Below are 16,764 nucleotides of genomic sequence, written 5' to 3'. Positions count from 1 at the left end.
GTCAGGGATGGGGGAGTGACGTCACTTCCACCAGTATGATTCATTGATATGGGATGGGATTGATAGAGATGATATTATTGTCCCAATGGAGGAAGTGGAGATAGGAGCCAAACTAAACTAAAGACGTAACTTCCGCCCTCAGATGAGGGGAAAGAAAAACGTCATATCCGCCCATATGTTTAAGAAGTTTTAGGGATTAAAAACCTATATATATTTATGCTACAGGTGTTATAAAATAATATTTTGGGATGTATTTTTATAATGAGTGCATGCCCAATGACGTAGTATGGAAGTTGGACATAATATGGAAGTTACATATGTGTCACATAAAACATGGCTACTTCCGGTGACCCATTTCCGGCCACTAGGTATAAATTGCATGAATGTTAGTCTGTCACCATTTCTTGACAAAGACGCCAGGAGCGTGGGAACGCGTAGGGAGTGGTGACAAACAGGACAGAGTACATCAGCCTTGCCAGCACATTGTTGGTCTAGAACCATCAGGAGGGTGAGATTATCCCGGGATTCCACTCTCCAGGGAATGGTGACGATGTTATAATCTGACCGTTTGGAGCTGATGAGTAAAAGATGGAAATGTTCCTGTATCTTTTTATATTTTAGTATTTTTTATCTGTGAAATGAATGTCAATATTTTAAGCATTTGACATTCGGATACGTACTTATGCAGTGTAATCCATACACACCGGAGGAGAGTAAAGGCAAAAGACACCTGTATGCACTTTTACCAAGTTGGCTTACAAGTAAACTCCATGTAAGCACTAGTGATGAGCGGGTTCGGTTTCTCGGAAACCGAACCCCCTCGAACTTCACCCTTTTTACACGGGTCCGAGGCAGGTTCGAACCTTCCCGCCTTGCTCGGCTAACCCGAGCGTACCCGAACGTCATCATCCCGCTGTCGGATTCTCGCGAGATTCGGATTGTATATAAGCAGCAGCGCGTCGCCGCCATTTTCACTCGTGCATTGGAAATGTTAGGGAGAGGACGTGGCTGGCATCCTCTCCGTTTATGTTGATGCATTGCAAAAATTTTGTGCTTGCTTATTACTTAATTGTGGGGACTGGGGAGCAGCTGTATATAGGAGGAGTACAGTGCAGAGTTTTGCTGCTGACAGTGACCACCAGTATACATTGTTTGCCTGAAAAACACTCCATATCTGTGCTCAGTGTGCTGCTTTATTGTGGGGACTGGGGACCACCAGTATAATATTATATAGAATGGAGTACAGTGCAGAGTTTTGCTGACCAGTGACCACCAGTATATAATATATAGCATTACGGTACAGTAGGCCACTGCTGTACCTACCTCTGTGTCGTCATTAAGAATACTATCCATCTACATTCTATACCTGTGGTGCATTTTAGTTTTGCAGTTTGCTGACACAGTGACCACCAGTATAATATATATAGCAGTACGGTACGGAAGGCCACTGCTGTACTTACCTCTGTGTCATCATTAAGTATACTATCCATCTACATTCTATACCTGTGGTGCATTTTAGTTTTACAGTTTGTTGACACAGTGACCACCAGTATACTATATATAGCAGTACGGTACGGAAGGCCACTGCTGTACTTACCTCTGTGTCGTCATTAAGCATACTATCCATCTACATTCTATACCTGTGGTGCATTTTGATTTTGCAGTTTTGCTGACACAGTGACCACCAGTAAGAACAGCAGCGGCGGCACCAGTAGCAGCATCTCGCAAACGCCAACTCATTCCTAGGCAGGCTACGCTTTGTATCACCGCTTTCCAGAAGAGGCACACAGCTGACAACCTCTTACGGAAACTGAGGAAGATCATCGCAGAATGGCTTACCCCGATTGGACTCTCCTGGGGATTTGTGACATCGGACAATGCCAGCAATATTGTGCGTGCATTACATCTGGGCAAATTCCAGCACGTCCCATGTTTTGCACATACATTGAATTTGGTGGTGCAGAATTAAACGATAGGGGCATGCAAGAGATGCTGTCGGTGGCCCGAAGAATTGCGGGCCACTTTCGGCATTCAGCCACCACGTACAGAAGACTGGAGCACCACCAAACAGTCCTGAACCTGCCTTGCCATCATCTGAAACAAGAGGTCATAACGAGGTGGAATTCAACCCTCTATATGCTTCAGAGGATGGAGGAGCAGCAAAAGGCCATTCAAGCCTGTACATCTGCCCACGATATAGGCAAAGGAGGGGGAATGCACCTGACTCAAGCACAGTGGAGAATGATTTCAACATTGTTCAAAGTTCTGCAACCCTTTGAACTTGCCACACGTGAAGTCAGTTCAGACACTGCCAGCCTGAGTCAGGTCATTCCCCTCATCAGGCTTTTGCAGAAGAAGCTGGAGATATTGAAGGAGGAGCTAAAACAGAGCGATTCCGCTAGGCATGTGGGACTTGAGGATGGAGCCCTTAATTCGCTTAACCAGGATTCACGTGTGGTCAATCTGTTGAAATCAGAGCACTATATTTTGGCCACCGTGCTCGATCCTAGATTTAAAACCTATGTTGTATCTCTCTTTCCAGCAGACACAAGTCTGCAGAGGTTCAAAGACCTGCTGGTGAGAAAATTGTCAAGTCAAGCGGAACGTGACCCGTCAACATCTCCTCCTTCACATTCTTCCGCAACTGGGGTTGCGAGGAAAAGGCTAAGAATTCCGAGCCCACCCACTGGCGGTGATGCAGGGCAGTCTGGAGCGAGTGCTGACATCTGGTCCGGACTGAAGGATCTGCAAACGATTACTGACATGTCGTCTACTGTCACTTCATATGATTCTGTCACCATTGAAAGAATGGTGGAGGATTATATGAGTGACCGCATCCAAGTAGGCACGTCAGACAGTCCGTACGTATACTGGCAATTAAAAGAGGCAATTTGGAGGCCCTTGCACAAACTGGCTTTATTCTACCTAAGTTGCCCTCCCTCCAGTGTGTACTCCGAAAGAGTGTTTAGTGCAGGCGCTCACCTTTTCAGTAATCGGCGTACAAGGTTACTTCCAGAAAATGTGAAGAAGATGATGTTCATCAAAATGAATTATAATCAATTCCTCCGTGGAGACATTCATCAGCAGCAATTGCCTCCACAAAGTACACAGGGACCTGAGATGGTGGATTCCAGTGGGTACGAATAAATAATCTGTGAGGAGGGGGATGTACACAATGAAAGGGGTGAGGAATCGGAGGATCATGATGAGGTGGACATCTTGCCTCTGTAGAGCCAGTTTGCGCAAGGAGAGATTGATTGCTTCTTTTTTTGGTGGGGGCCCAAACCAATCAGTCATTTCAGTCACAGTCGTGTGGCAGACCCTGTCGCTGAAATGATGGGTTCATTAAAGTGTGCATGTCCTGTTTATACAACATAAGGGTGGGTGGGAGGGCCCAAGGACAATTCCATCTTGCACCTCTTTTTTCTTTAATTTTTCTTTGCATCATGTGCTGTTTGGGGAAAAATTTTTTGAAGTGCCATCCTGCCTGACACTGCAGTGCCACTCCTAGATGGGCCAGGTGTTTGTGACGGCCACTCGTGTCGCTTAGCTTAGTCACACAGCGACCTTGGTGCGCCTCTTTTTTTCTTTGCATCATGTGCTGTTTGGGGACAATTTTTTTGAAGTGCCATCCTGCCTGACACTGCAGTGCCACTCCTAGATGGGCCAGGTGTTTGTGTCGGCCACTTGGGTCGCTTAGCTTAGCCATCCAGCGACCTCGGCGCAAATTTTAGGACTAAAAATAATATTGTGAGGTGTGAGGTGTTCAGAATAGACTGGAAATTAGTGGAAATTATGGTTATTGAGGTTAATAATACTATGGGATCAAAATGACCCCCAAATTCTATGATTTAAGCTGTTTTTTAGGGTTTTTTGAAAAAAAACACCCGAATCCAAAACACACCCGAATCCGACCAAAATTTTTCGGTGAGGTTTTGCCAAAACGTATCCGAATCCAAAACACGGCCGCGGAACCGAATCAAAAACCAAAACACAAAACCCGAAAAATGTCCGGTGCACATCACTAGTAAGCAGTGTAATCCATAAACACCGGAGGAGAGTAAAGGGAAAAGATACCTGTAGGCGCTATTACCAAGGCGGCTTACAAGTAAGCTTCATGTAAGCACATATATGTATTGGTGGTACACGTGGTGTCTTTCCTGTTGATTGAAGGGGAGCAACGATTGGTGGAAGAAAACCTCTTGGAAACGGGTCCACAATGTATTCCCTGCTCTGTACACCTAGTGGCTATACTTTAGGACATTTGTGATCAGAAATACCACACTATATTATTTTTATTGTTGTGTTTATTTTTCATATGTCTGGAGCGATATGATGGATGGAATGTGGATTTGTGGCATCCCAAGAATAACAGGGTGCTAAGTATATCTGTGTTGTAACGTCTCTAAGTGCATATACATATGGTAGTATTTTGTGCATGTATGAGACGGGTGACTCATATTTACCTAATGTAATGCAGCGGGATTTCTAGACTGCGCTATAGAATATTGTCATTTTCATATGATTATACTTTCCTATATATGCTGAATACACAGAATGGGTGAATATAATAGATAAGATAATGATGAATATGAAATCACTGTTATATTGTGATTATATAGAATCATCTGGGTATCATGTATACATACCCATGTATATACATACTGTCCAGGAATACATATATATACCTTTAGAAAGTTGTCTCTGACACAGTATTTGACAGTTCCACCCTCTGATCAGGGACATTATCCATGTGTCCTGTCATCTCAGGGGAATTTCTGGGAACATATAGATTACTGCTCATCATCTCATGTAGTACTGCTGTCCTGCGTCTGGCTGTAGCCTTCTGAATACAGATATTATGTAGAACCTTTCTTTCCCTGTTCGTATAGAAGGAATAAAGCTGTATACATTACACACGGTGCGATGACTATATAGTCACAATGGTAAAAAAATTAGCACATATCGCACCGTGATCCTCATTCAGACCTGTTCACATGCTGTATTTTCTCACAGTAGTACGATCGGGTCTGAACTGCGCAAGCGTGTAACCCGCAATTTGCAGGCGTGTTGCTGCCCGGTGACAGGGCAGCAACACATTGCAATGCGCATGGGTGTTGCTGCAGGGTACCAGGGGTCGCCGGAGAGCGACGGCTTCTACGACGAAAGCGATCGCAGGCATTACGGTGTGTAATAATGTGTAAGGGGCATTACAGTGTGTGGCATAATATGTAATGGGCCTTATGGATGTGTAATAATGTGTAAAGGGCATTACGGGGTGTGGCATAAGTAATGGGCATTATGGTATGTGGCATAATGTATAATGGGCATTATGGATGTGTAATAATGTGTAATGGGCATTATGCTGTGTGGTATAATGTGTAAGGGGCATAACGGTGTGTAATAATGTGTAATGGGCATAACAGTGTGTAATAATGTGTAATGGGCATTACGGTGTGTAATAATGTGTAACGATGCTGCAGATTTGTTTTAATTTTCAGCTGGGTGCTCATAATTCAAGTTGCTGTTTGTGCGTTACTATGCAGGTTGTGTGACACAGGTGTGTACATTACACTTGTACTTTGTAGATAAATTGTGTATAATATTTTTCCCACAGATATGTCAGCAGAGGAAAATCACAAATTCTGGTCTGGATTTATTGAATTGTATCACGAGAACGAGTGCCTGTGGTGTGTAAAAAGTGTGGACTATGCCAACAGGACACAGAGGAATCAGGCATATGACCAGCTGATCAGATACAGTAGAGCCAGGAACAGCGCTGCAGACCTAGATTAGGTAAAGAAGAACATCGCAAATTTCCAGTGTTTTTGTAGGAGCACAAGAAGTACATGGAATCACAATGTTCAGGAGACGGGACGGATGAGGTTTACAAGCCAACGCTGTGGTATTATCACCTCATGAAATTCACTTTGGAACAAGAGCCAAGACTAAGGTCACAGTGTAATCTGGATCCAGATTCTCCCACTCTTGAGGAAGAGGAGGCATCGGAGAATCTGGATCTGGTAAGTACATCAACATTTGTATTGTATTGTACCCACACATTTTTACATGGAGTTCATTTTTGTTTTATATTGCAGAATATTACACCGGAGCTGGAAGTGAAGCCTTCCATGAGTGAGGCAACTGAAGTGGACGACCCAACGCCACAGCAATGACCCCCAAAACAGTGGAGGTCATCCGAAAAACCACTTCTGCCCCGCCCAGCTCACAACAGTTTTTTACTCATGCAGAGTTTTTTACTCATGAGGTTCTACATAGGTCTCCGGACTTGGAGCAATCTGTTGCCAATTACATCGAGGTAGAGATGCGACTGATGAAGGAGGATCAAAATATCTGCAAGTGTCTGGTTCTTGATGCTACCTCATGCACAATGATGAATCTCTTGTTGAGACGTGTGAGATAACACCACCTGCCATGTGCTGTCTCCCAAATGTGCCCCCACTCATCTACCCACATCACCAACCCATGCATTATGTGCCGGGAAACCCTCCTCAACAGATTAGCTGTTTTACGCAAAGACCCATACAGCCCACCCCCTCCTCCCATTCCAGCGTGTCGTCCAGTGGTATGTACTTAGACATGCTGAGTACACAGTCCTCTGTACTGGACGATCCTCGTTTTTTAAATTTGTTTTTTTTTTCAAACCGGATTTTTAATTGTGTTTAAAAAATTTTTTGTTGCCCTTACCCTAGTCTCTTGCTCCAAGTAATCTGTATTGAGGTCATTAGAACCACAGCATTGGTTTCTTGACCTCAGTGTCCAGGACTTCTGATCATTGTGGTCTATGCACTTCTTGTGTTCCTTCTAAAAGCACTGTTCAGAAATCTGCACTTCATCTTCTCTCCCCAATGTATGGTGGCAGCACTGATATTCTGTGGGATACGCCTGATTCCTCTACTGGTTGCTGTTGGCATAGTCCTTGTTAAGAAGTCTCTTGTTCTCCTGATAGAGTCAATGAATCCAGACCAGAATTGGTGATTTTCTTCTATTTTTTGTGTATCATTTTTCTTTATTGTGTTGTATTTTTCTTGTTTAATTAATGGTTGTTAATGCAAATGTCATTTTGTGTAACATATTTTTGTAAAAATCAGAGGGTCAGCGAGACGTTATGGAGCCAATGTATCATTTACTATTTGCTGCTAATTTCCCCAAAACAACTGTACCTCCCAAATGTAAGTAGAAGGGACTGCAGCAGGTATCTCCCATACCTTCATACATGGACATTTCCAGGCAAGGGTCAGGTAAGTTTATTTAAATACTGTAAAGTTTGATTAATTTACAAGGAAAAGCAATACTGTATCACACTGTGGTTCGGGCCGCTGCAGCCACACAACGTAAGCAAATAACCGCTAAGATATGTATTCACATTGCGTATACACACCGACACGCTATGCGCACAATGCAGTGACACGTGTGGCTGACTACACCTTATCCCCAAACAATGGAATGCGACACCAGTAGTTACATGTAATGTTGTGGTCGAACGCATCAACAGTATTTACTCAAAATATACAGATAAAAGATACAACAATATTACAGAGAAGAGCTACAACCAATAGTACATACGTTTGTTCACGAGCGCTCCCGGATCCGGTCCTCAGTCAGTCTTAGCAAGATGACCTTCAGAGAATAGACTGAGCCTAGTCAGGAGGACTCTCTTTATACAATGTGTCCAAATACAGTACAATGGGAAGTGTAAGCGCTTCTTTCATAGGTCAAAGGGCAGGTCATTTACAGTACATGAGGGGTCATAGGTTGGTTTAAATGAATGGGCGATGCTTGGTCCGGTCCAGGTGTGCTTACAGGTGTTCACCCCTGGTTCCCGCCGAATATCAAGAGTACAGTATTTACAGTATTTGTGAATATTACAATTGTGCACATATCTATGCACAGAAACATGCGATAAACTGCAAATAGCAACCGGAATGTAGATCTCAAGATACTGCACATCTGGATACCAAGCACTAAGTACTAACCTTACTCCATCCCCTCACATCCTGAATGACTCTGTTATTCTATCCTTTGAGTATATGTAACTTGCTGGGAATGTGTGTGGAGACTATGTGTAAATTATGCACTATATAAATAGAATATTGAATCTGTCTTTGTGGCTTTTCTGTGCGATTGCGTATGCTACCGTATATACTCATACCACGTGTCAATACGTGAACCAGTGTACGTAGCGGGCGTGGATGCGTACGCATGGTGACTACGCACACGCAGAGGCCACTCGGTTTGGTGTTTGCATGTGGTGTGTATGTAATATTTTTGACTTCGACAATACAACCCTAATTCACCTACACAAGTAAAAAAAAAATAAAACTGAACCTTTGAACAGACATCATTTATTTAAAAAAAAATAAGATATCTATATACACCCCACTATTCACACAAGCACACAATCAGACATAGCCACAAACACAAGTACATAGTCACTATTGGTGGTTCTGGGCTCCGGCCAGTTCAAGGGAAATCGCACAGTCACAATGGCAGCGTGTGTACCCACCTTTATACACCAGACGGGGTATTTATACACAGCAACACTGATATTATGTGGACACAAAAGTAACACTACAAGGGACACAGTAACAGGAAATTGTTTCTGTCACCATAGCGACAATTATCTGGAAATAAGATAATACACAGACACATAAAAAGACTCAACGGAAATCTTTTGTTTTTAAACAACTTTATTTCATATTTTCAATACACAGATTTTTCTCTATATTTTAAACTTAAAAAATACTTTACTCTGCACAACAGCCTATGGGGGTCATTCAGAACCAGCCGCAATAGCGTCTCGCAACAGTTTGCTGGTGGTGGTAATATATACATGCGCACATTGCGGTCACATCCCTGAGGGGTTAACGCGGGTGGGCTAGGACCATTTTTCAGGGGCTGCATGATGTCACATCTGCGTTCATCTCTGATTACCCCCTATAAGCTTCCAGAGTGCACCTAATATCTCATCTTTTCCAATTTACTACAAATGATATGAGATCGGTAGCAGCACTACTTTCAGGATTATTACACAGAACACACATAAAGGCTGACACAGCAAATAACAGTAACACATACAAGGGATTCATTAGAAATAAGGAAGCATAATCATTAAGTCTAATTATCAGCTGATTCTGTGCAGGACCCATACACCTCTTTACTGCCTCCAGCAGCCAATGTAACTGCACTGCGGCCACCCGCCCTGTCTCCCCCCCACTACTACCACTCGCCGTCTCCCCCACTACTACCACCTGCCCTGTCTCCTCCCACTACCCCATCTTCTCACACTACTGCCACCGCCCTGTATCCCCCCACTACGGTCACTTGCCCTGTCTACCCCTCTACTGCCACCACCCTGTCTCCTTCCACTACTGCCACCCGCTGTCTCCCTGACACCTTAGCTCTTTTTTGGGACATGATTACCCACATAGACACTGCCTCCAGCAGCCCCTGGTACCGCACTGCAGCCATCCGCCCTGTCTCCCCTGACACCTCAGCGCTGCTTGGAGACAATATTACCTATGTAGACACTGCTCCAGCAGCCCCCACTAATGCAAAGGTGCCGCCTACCCGACATCTCAGCCCTGCTTGGGGAATTGATACTGCTAGTTACAGTCCTTCATCTGCAGATGGAACCGAACAGGGCGCTGCTTCTGGTACCTTGGACCCTGGTCATGTAGGGCTGGGAGAGTCAGTAAGATTATGTAATAGAGTCACCATCTTACAGGCAGCCGGTGAAGGGAGCAGAGAATAGGTGTTATGTGGCAGGAACGGGCTGGTTAGGTAACAGCCTGGCTGCTGCATTCTGTACAAGCTACAACCGGTGCAATTCTTTTGCTGGGAGACCCAGGTAGAGGACATTGCAGTAGTCTATGTGTGATGATACAAATACATGTATGACTGTAGGTAGATCTTCTGAGGGAATAAAGTGCTGGAGTCTGGCTATGTTCCTCAGATGAGGATCTGATTGTGGCTGATATTTGAGGTCTAAGCGTGGAAGTCAACTGTTTGAAAAGTTGGTTGGGGGTGTTTTTTCCGGTCTAGTAGATAGGAAAAAACAAACACCTGACTTTTCAAACAGTTGAATACCCCCCAAGTATCACTCCACCATCCAGGACACCAAGGGGGAAATTTACTAAGATGGGAGTTCTATTTAAGATGGGATGTTGCCCATGGCAACCAATCAGATTCTACTTCTCATTTATCTAGCACCTTATAGAAGATAATACCTGAAATCTGATTGGTTGCTATTGGCAACATCCCATCTTAAATAGAACTCACATCTTAGTAAATTTACCCCCAAGATTCCGCACATGATCAGCATTTTGTTACTCTGAACCCCCAAGCTTAAGTCTGTTTGGTTTGCAAAGCTGAGCTGTAGCCCTGCCCTTTGTTGGTGAGCTTCTATCAGAAGGACCTGTTGCATGTATATTGCAAAAAGCATAAGAGATAGGACAGAATCTTGAGGAACATTACATGGCAATGATAAGTATACTCCAGAAGATTAAAATGTTTTCTCACCTGAGTGGTCTATTGTGTGCAACAAAAGCTTATTTCTCAGAGTATGGAAATGCCTGTGTGACTTTGCTGATGTGTAACAAGATGTGATTTCTGTGTAAAACATTTCCCGCACTCAGAGCAAGAAAATGGCTTCACACCTGTGTGACTTGTTATGTCTAACCAGATCTGATTTGTGTGCAAAACATTTCCCGCACTCAGAGCAAGAATATGTATTCACACCTGTGTGACTTCTGTTATGTCTAACCAGATTTGATTTGTGTGCAAAACATTTCCCGCACTCAGAACATGGAAATGGAGTCTCACTTGTGTGACTTCTCTGATGTATAACAAGAACTGATTTCCGTGCAAAACATTTCCCACACTCAAAACATGGAAATGGCTTCTCACCTGTGTGACTTCTCTGATGTATAACAAGAACTGATTTCCCTGCAAAACATTTCCCACACTCAGAACAGAAGTATGGCCTCTCACCTGTGTGACTTCTCTGATGTGTAACAAGAGCTGATTTCCATGCAAAACATTTCCCACACTCAGAGCAAGAAAATGGCTTCTCACCTGTGTGACTTCTCTGATGTCTAACAAGATCTGATTTACTTAAACAACATTTCCCACACTCAGAGCAAGAAAATTGCTTCTCACCTGTGTGACTTTGCTGATGTATAACAAGATCTGGTTTGTGTGCAAAACATTTCCCACACTCAGAACATGGAAATGGCTTCTCACCTGTGTGACTTTGCTGATGGGAAACAAGATGTGATTTCCGTGTAAAACATTTCCCTCACTCGGAGCATGAAAATGTCTTCTCACCTGTGTGACTTCTTTCATGTTTAGTAAGATTTGATTTGTCTGCAAAACATTTCCCACACTCAGAACATGGAAATGGCTTCTCACCAGTGTGACTTCGCTGATGTGTAATAAGATCTGATTTCCGTGTAAAACATTTCGTACACTCAGAGCAAGAAAACAGATTCTCACCTGTGTGATTCCTCTGATGTATAACAAGATGTGATTTCTGTGTAAAACATTTCCCACACTCAGAGCAAGAAAATGGCTTCTCACCTGTGTGACTTCTGTTATGTGTAACCAGATTTGATTTCCGTGTAAAACATTTCCCACACTCAGAGCAAGAAAATGGCTTCTCACCTGTGTGACTTCTGTTATGTGTAACCAGATTTGATTTCCGTGTAAAACATTTCCCACACTCACAGCAAGAAAATGGCTTCACACCTGTGTGACTTCGCTGATGTGTAAAAAGTTGTGATTTCTGTGTAAAACATTTCCCACACTCAGAGCAAGAAAATGGCTTCACACCTGTGTGACTTCTCTGATGTGTAACAAGATGTGATTTACTTAAACAACATTTCCCACACTCAGAGCAAGAAAATGGCTTCACACCTGTGTGACTTCTCTGATGTGTAACAAGATGTGATTTACTTAAACAACATTTCCCACACTCAGAGCAAGAAAATTGCTTCTCACCTGTGTGATTTCTCTGATGTCTAACAAGATCTGGTTTGTGTGCAAAACATTTCCCACACTCAGAACATGGAAATGGCTTCTCACCTGTGTGACTTTGCTGATGTGTAACAAGATGTGATTTCCGTGTAAAACATTTCCCACACTCGGAGCATGAAAATGTCTTCTCACCTGTGTGACTTCTTTCATGTTTAGTAAGATTTGATTTGTCTGCAAAACATTTCCCACACTCAGAACATGGAAATGGCTGCTCACCAGTGTGACTTCGCTGATGTGTAATAAGATCTGATTTCCGTGTAAAACATTTCGTACACTCAGAGCAAGAAAACAGATTCTCACCTGTGTGAATTTGCTGATGTGTAACAAGTTGTGATTTCTGTGTAAAACATTTCCCACACTCAGAGCAAGAAAATGGCTTCACACCTGTGTGTCTCCTCTGATGTCTAACAAGATATAGTTTGTGTGCAAAACATTTCCCACACTCAGAACATGGAAACGGCTTCTCACCTGTGTGACTTCGCTGATGTTTAACAAGATCTGATTTGCGTGTAAAACATTTCCCACACTCAGAACATGGAAACGGCTTCTCACCTGTGTGACTTCTCTGATGCATAACAAGATGTGATTTCCGTGCAAAACATTTCCCACACTCAGAACATGTCAGTGGCCTCTCACCTGTGTGACTTCTCTGATGTATAACAAGATGTGATTTGTATGTAAAACATTTCCCACACTCTGAACATATCAGTGGCCTTCCACCTGCCTTACCTGTGTGTGGGTTAATAGGCTTTGTGTTCTGTGTAAAACATTTGGCATCTATAGAACAGGGAAACACTGTATCTACTGTCAGAGCTGTAACAGATGCACCAATATCAGAGTGATCAGGAGAACACTTCCCAGGATCAGAAGGACCAGCTGATAGAGCTGGATGTATCATTGGGGTAATGGGGTTATCTCCTGGAGAATCCGGTCTACTGTCATTATCTTTTATGTCACAATCCGGGGATAACATTAGATGTCCTTCTGAGATATTCCTGCTTGTGTGTCCATCTGCTGGAAATAAAATACATTATGGAAATGTGACATTTTTTGTAACAATATTAATCTTGTAAACAATAGGATAAGACGACTCTCTGGGACACTTAATTGTAAATGTGTGGGTATAATAAAACATAACTTTTAATGAAGGCTTTATAATATTGTGTCTCAATCATTGTGTCCACCCTCCTGAGAATACTCACAATAACAAATATAATATTATAATAAGACTTAGATATACCTCTCTCTTATAACTAACCATGAAACATCAATAGAGATGTAGTCACTCGCCAAGTCCTATGTCAGCACCAATGTAAAACAATAGATGGGGAACATATCGTAGACTCTAGATGAACAATAACATCAGTCATATGAGCTGATGGATCAGAGAAATGTCTCCTAACGTTACTCCTGGAAGCATTGGTAAGGTAGCATTCCTTTATGTGTGTGCTCATACGCTGGTAAGCCTGTACATGTGTTACTCACCCTTATATAAGGTATATTGCTACAGCAGAGTAGGTGTGTGGAACAAGGTATTTTACATGCAATACACCATATAATACACTGTAATCATCATCATCTGATAGGTTATAATACACTGTTACACCCCATCATCAGTGTCTTAACTCTATACTCTCCATAGTAATAAGGATGATGTGTGTACGGTAAGTATGATACAGAGAATTACATATCAGAATCTATACAGCTGCAGCCATACTTCTGCTTCTCATACGTGTGCTACTGGCAGCAGTGAACATCTGAGTGAGAGTGCAGGGAAGACAGCAGAGTCTGATGAGAAAGAGATTGGATCTGCCTTTGCAGGGATGTACCACACCTGTCACCCCTGTTAGTATATAAAATAATAAAAAAGAGGGGTGTGGTCCATCCAGGCGTGCTTTATGGAGATCTCCTCACTAAGTGGCTTCTTATCTAACCTACCTGATATCTCTTAGCCGCCGCTGGTACCAAGACCCAATCTATTAGGTCCACCACTCCTACTGCCCTAAAGCCGCTCCCTCCGGGCACCGTTCACTGCCGCAGCCTAGTGACGCCACTGATGCCACAGGCTGTATTCTGGGGCTAAGTGTGCCCAAGTTTTCCTGCACGCTCCTGACACCTGACTTGAAGGCGCTTTTCGCTCAGTCGGGATCACTTGCTCTCCCACTCACACGGGTGTGCAGATTCCGCTACTGCTGGGGACAGAACGGGCTGCCCATAGTCAGTGGAGCCCGGCGGTGATATTGGGAAGTGAGATGACTGTCATTTTGGATCCTGGTGCCCGGCCATCGCATGCTTTGACTTCTGCCTTCAATAAGGTGTAAAATTGATATAAGCTGCTAAAAAAGTGTTGTGATGGCTGGACCGGGGTCACTACACTAAATTGAGGCATTTGCCTGGAGGTGAAACTACCTTCTATTTATATGGTACCACTATAATCTACTTCCTCTCAGTCTACATGCAGAGCCCAGTATCAAGTATCATCTGAGTACAGCTCATTACACTCTGATTACAACCTCACAGTATATTATTTTGTGGATATATTCACTGAATATATTTTTCCATTTGTGTCTCTCTGTGCTGAGTACTTCACGTCTGTGATCACGCTGACCTCTAGTGGAATTTCTCGGTCATTACTGTGTTATTTGAGTTGCATTACATCATGTTTACTTGAAATTTTGGCTCGGCTACCCCTGTCATCCCGACTAAGAATGTAATTTTGAACTGTGTCATCTTGATGTAACCTCCTAACAGCGTACTCCTTTTATTTATAGATCGTTTGTATTTTCCTATCTCTGAGAGGTCCGTCTCTTTGTAGCCGGCTTAACATGCCTCCAAAAAAGGTTAAAAGGTACCAAATTGGCCCACCTGTCCATCCCTTTGGTACCTCAAATTCAGGTGGTCCTTCTAAGACCGCTACAACATCATCTGCTTCTTCTTGTCAGACGCACATGAGGCATACTGTGACAAATTACATGGCCCTATGTGGGCAATGCCATTATGTAGTGTTAGGACTGCTGACATCGGAGAAGCCGTGAAGTGGCGCAGTAGCTTAAACATGTGTAAACTTATTCTCTGAATTTCTATTACCAGATAGGTTCAGGTATGGTTACAGGTCATTTTTTAGTTTGCTGAAGGGAAATGTAGGGGTGGGATTTGCAACCCCCCCTCTCTGTCTGTTTGTCTGTGACCCCTGCCCCTTTCCAGTACCTGATACATAATTATCTCCAGGAATGATCGAGCATTTACCATTGTTTGTCTGCTTGTGTGCGAGAGGCATTGAATGGGAGCAGTATTTGGAAGGCATGCTGTTCCTTGTAGTACCCATGGGAGATCCTGGGGGTGGCTCCTGGGCAAGTTAGCTCTCTGTCTGGGTGTGTTTTAGTAATAGCCTTTATCATGAGGCCTACTGTGACAAATTACATGGCACTATGTGGGCACTGCCATTATGTAGTGTTAGGATTGCTGACATCGAAGAAGCCGTGAAGTGACGCAGCAGCTTAAACATGTGTAAACTTATTCTCTGAATTTCTATTACCAGATAGGTTCAGGTATGGTTACAGGTAATTTTATTGTGTGCTGAAGGGAAATGTAGGGGTGGGATTTGCAACCCCCCCTCTCTGTCTGTCAGACGCACAGCCCAGCTGTAATGGCTGAAAACATCTTAAGACACACTAGATGGTCCTGTTACTCTATGCTCTATACATTCTGTGTTATCTACATTTAAGGACTGAAATAACCTCAGAACTTAACTCTAATATTCAAGCTTTGAGGTCCGGTATCAGTGAGATTGGCACTCGTACAGACTAAGATGAAAGAGATTGTTGCGTCTCACAAAGATCTGATTTCAGCACATGACACCCTTCAGGAAGACCTGGTCTCTATTCGTGATAAAGTCATTGATTTAGAAGACAGGTCTCGGAGAAATAATATCAGAATAATGGGCATGACGGATTCTGTTACAAATTCTGAGCTTTATGATTATGCCACGGTCCTCTATTCAGAAGCTTCCACTGAAGACTCCCAAAGCCCAAACAGACCCCTATCCAAGCACCGAGGGACACTCTGCTCAGGGTCCACTTTCTTCATATAAAAGAACACATTCTAGTCTGCTTTGTCTTCCTCATCCACAGCCGAGTGTCTGGATAATCTGCAGATATTTCCAGATATTTCTTCTGTGACGCTGGCCAAAAGACGTCTATTCCACCCAAGGAAATGTGCAATACAAATGGGGCTTTCCTACTAAGATTATTGTGATGCGAAATGGCACCTTCACAGTGATACCTTCACCCGAGGATGACCCTGCTATTCTGAAAATGTGGGATTTTTCTGTTGACAGTCCTTCATGACACTTTACCTAAACCAATCCCGGATGAGTTGACTTCCGTCTTGAAGCAATATGCTAAGTTGTAAGACTGCAAGAGACACTCAGAGTTTGTTTCCTACTGTAACATGTGCCAACTGGGACTAAGTTACTGGGCATGGATCTATTTTTGGGTCAGATTTATTTATTCTTATTATGGGTTTAAAACGTGTCTGTTTCTCTTTATTTCCTGTGCTATTTAATTGCTATATAGTATATGGTCTGATATACTTTCTAGTCTTACGTTTCATAATACCTTTCTAGAATGTTTGGGTGTTCAGGTAAAGCATGACTGATTCGTCTAACATCCTGTTGCCCTTATAACGGTTTTGGTAGTACCTAAATTG

The 16,764-nt window shown here is 43.1% G+C and overlaps 1 pseudogene; it reads right to left on the bottom strand.

Moving 5' to 3' along the window:
- Positions 1–9,988: 9,988 nt before the first annotated feature.
- Positions 9,989–13,068, bottom strand: LOC134984889 (zinc finger protein 268-like; annotated as a pseudogene).
- Positions 13,069–16,764: the final 3,696 nt, after the last annotated feature.

The sequence above is a fragment of the Pseudophryne corroboree genome, assembly GCF_028390025.1.
Source record: "Pseudophryne corroboree isolate aPseCor3 chromosome 3 unlocalized genomic scaffold, aPseCor3.hap2 SUPER_3_unloc_9, whole genome shotgun sequence".
In the NCBI taxonomy this organism is placed as follows: domain Eukaryota; kingdom Metazoa; phylum Chordata; class Amphibia; order Anura; family Myobatrachidae; genus Pseudophryne; species Pseudophryne corroboree.
This window is presented reverse-complemented; position numbering and strand designations above follow the sequence as displayed.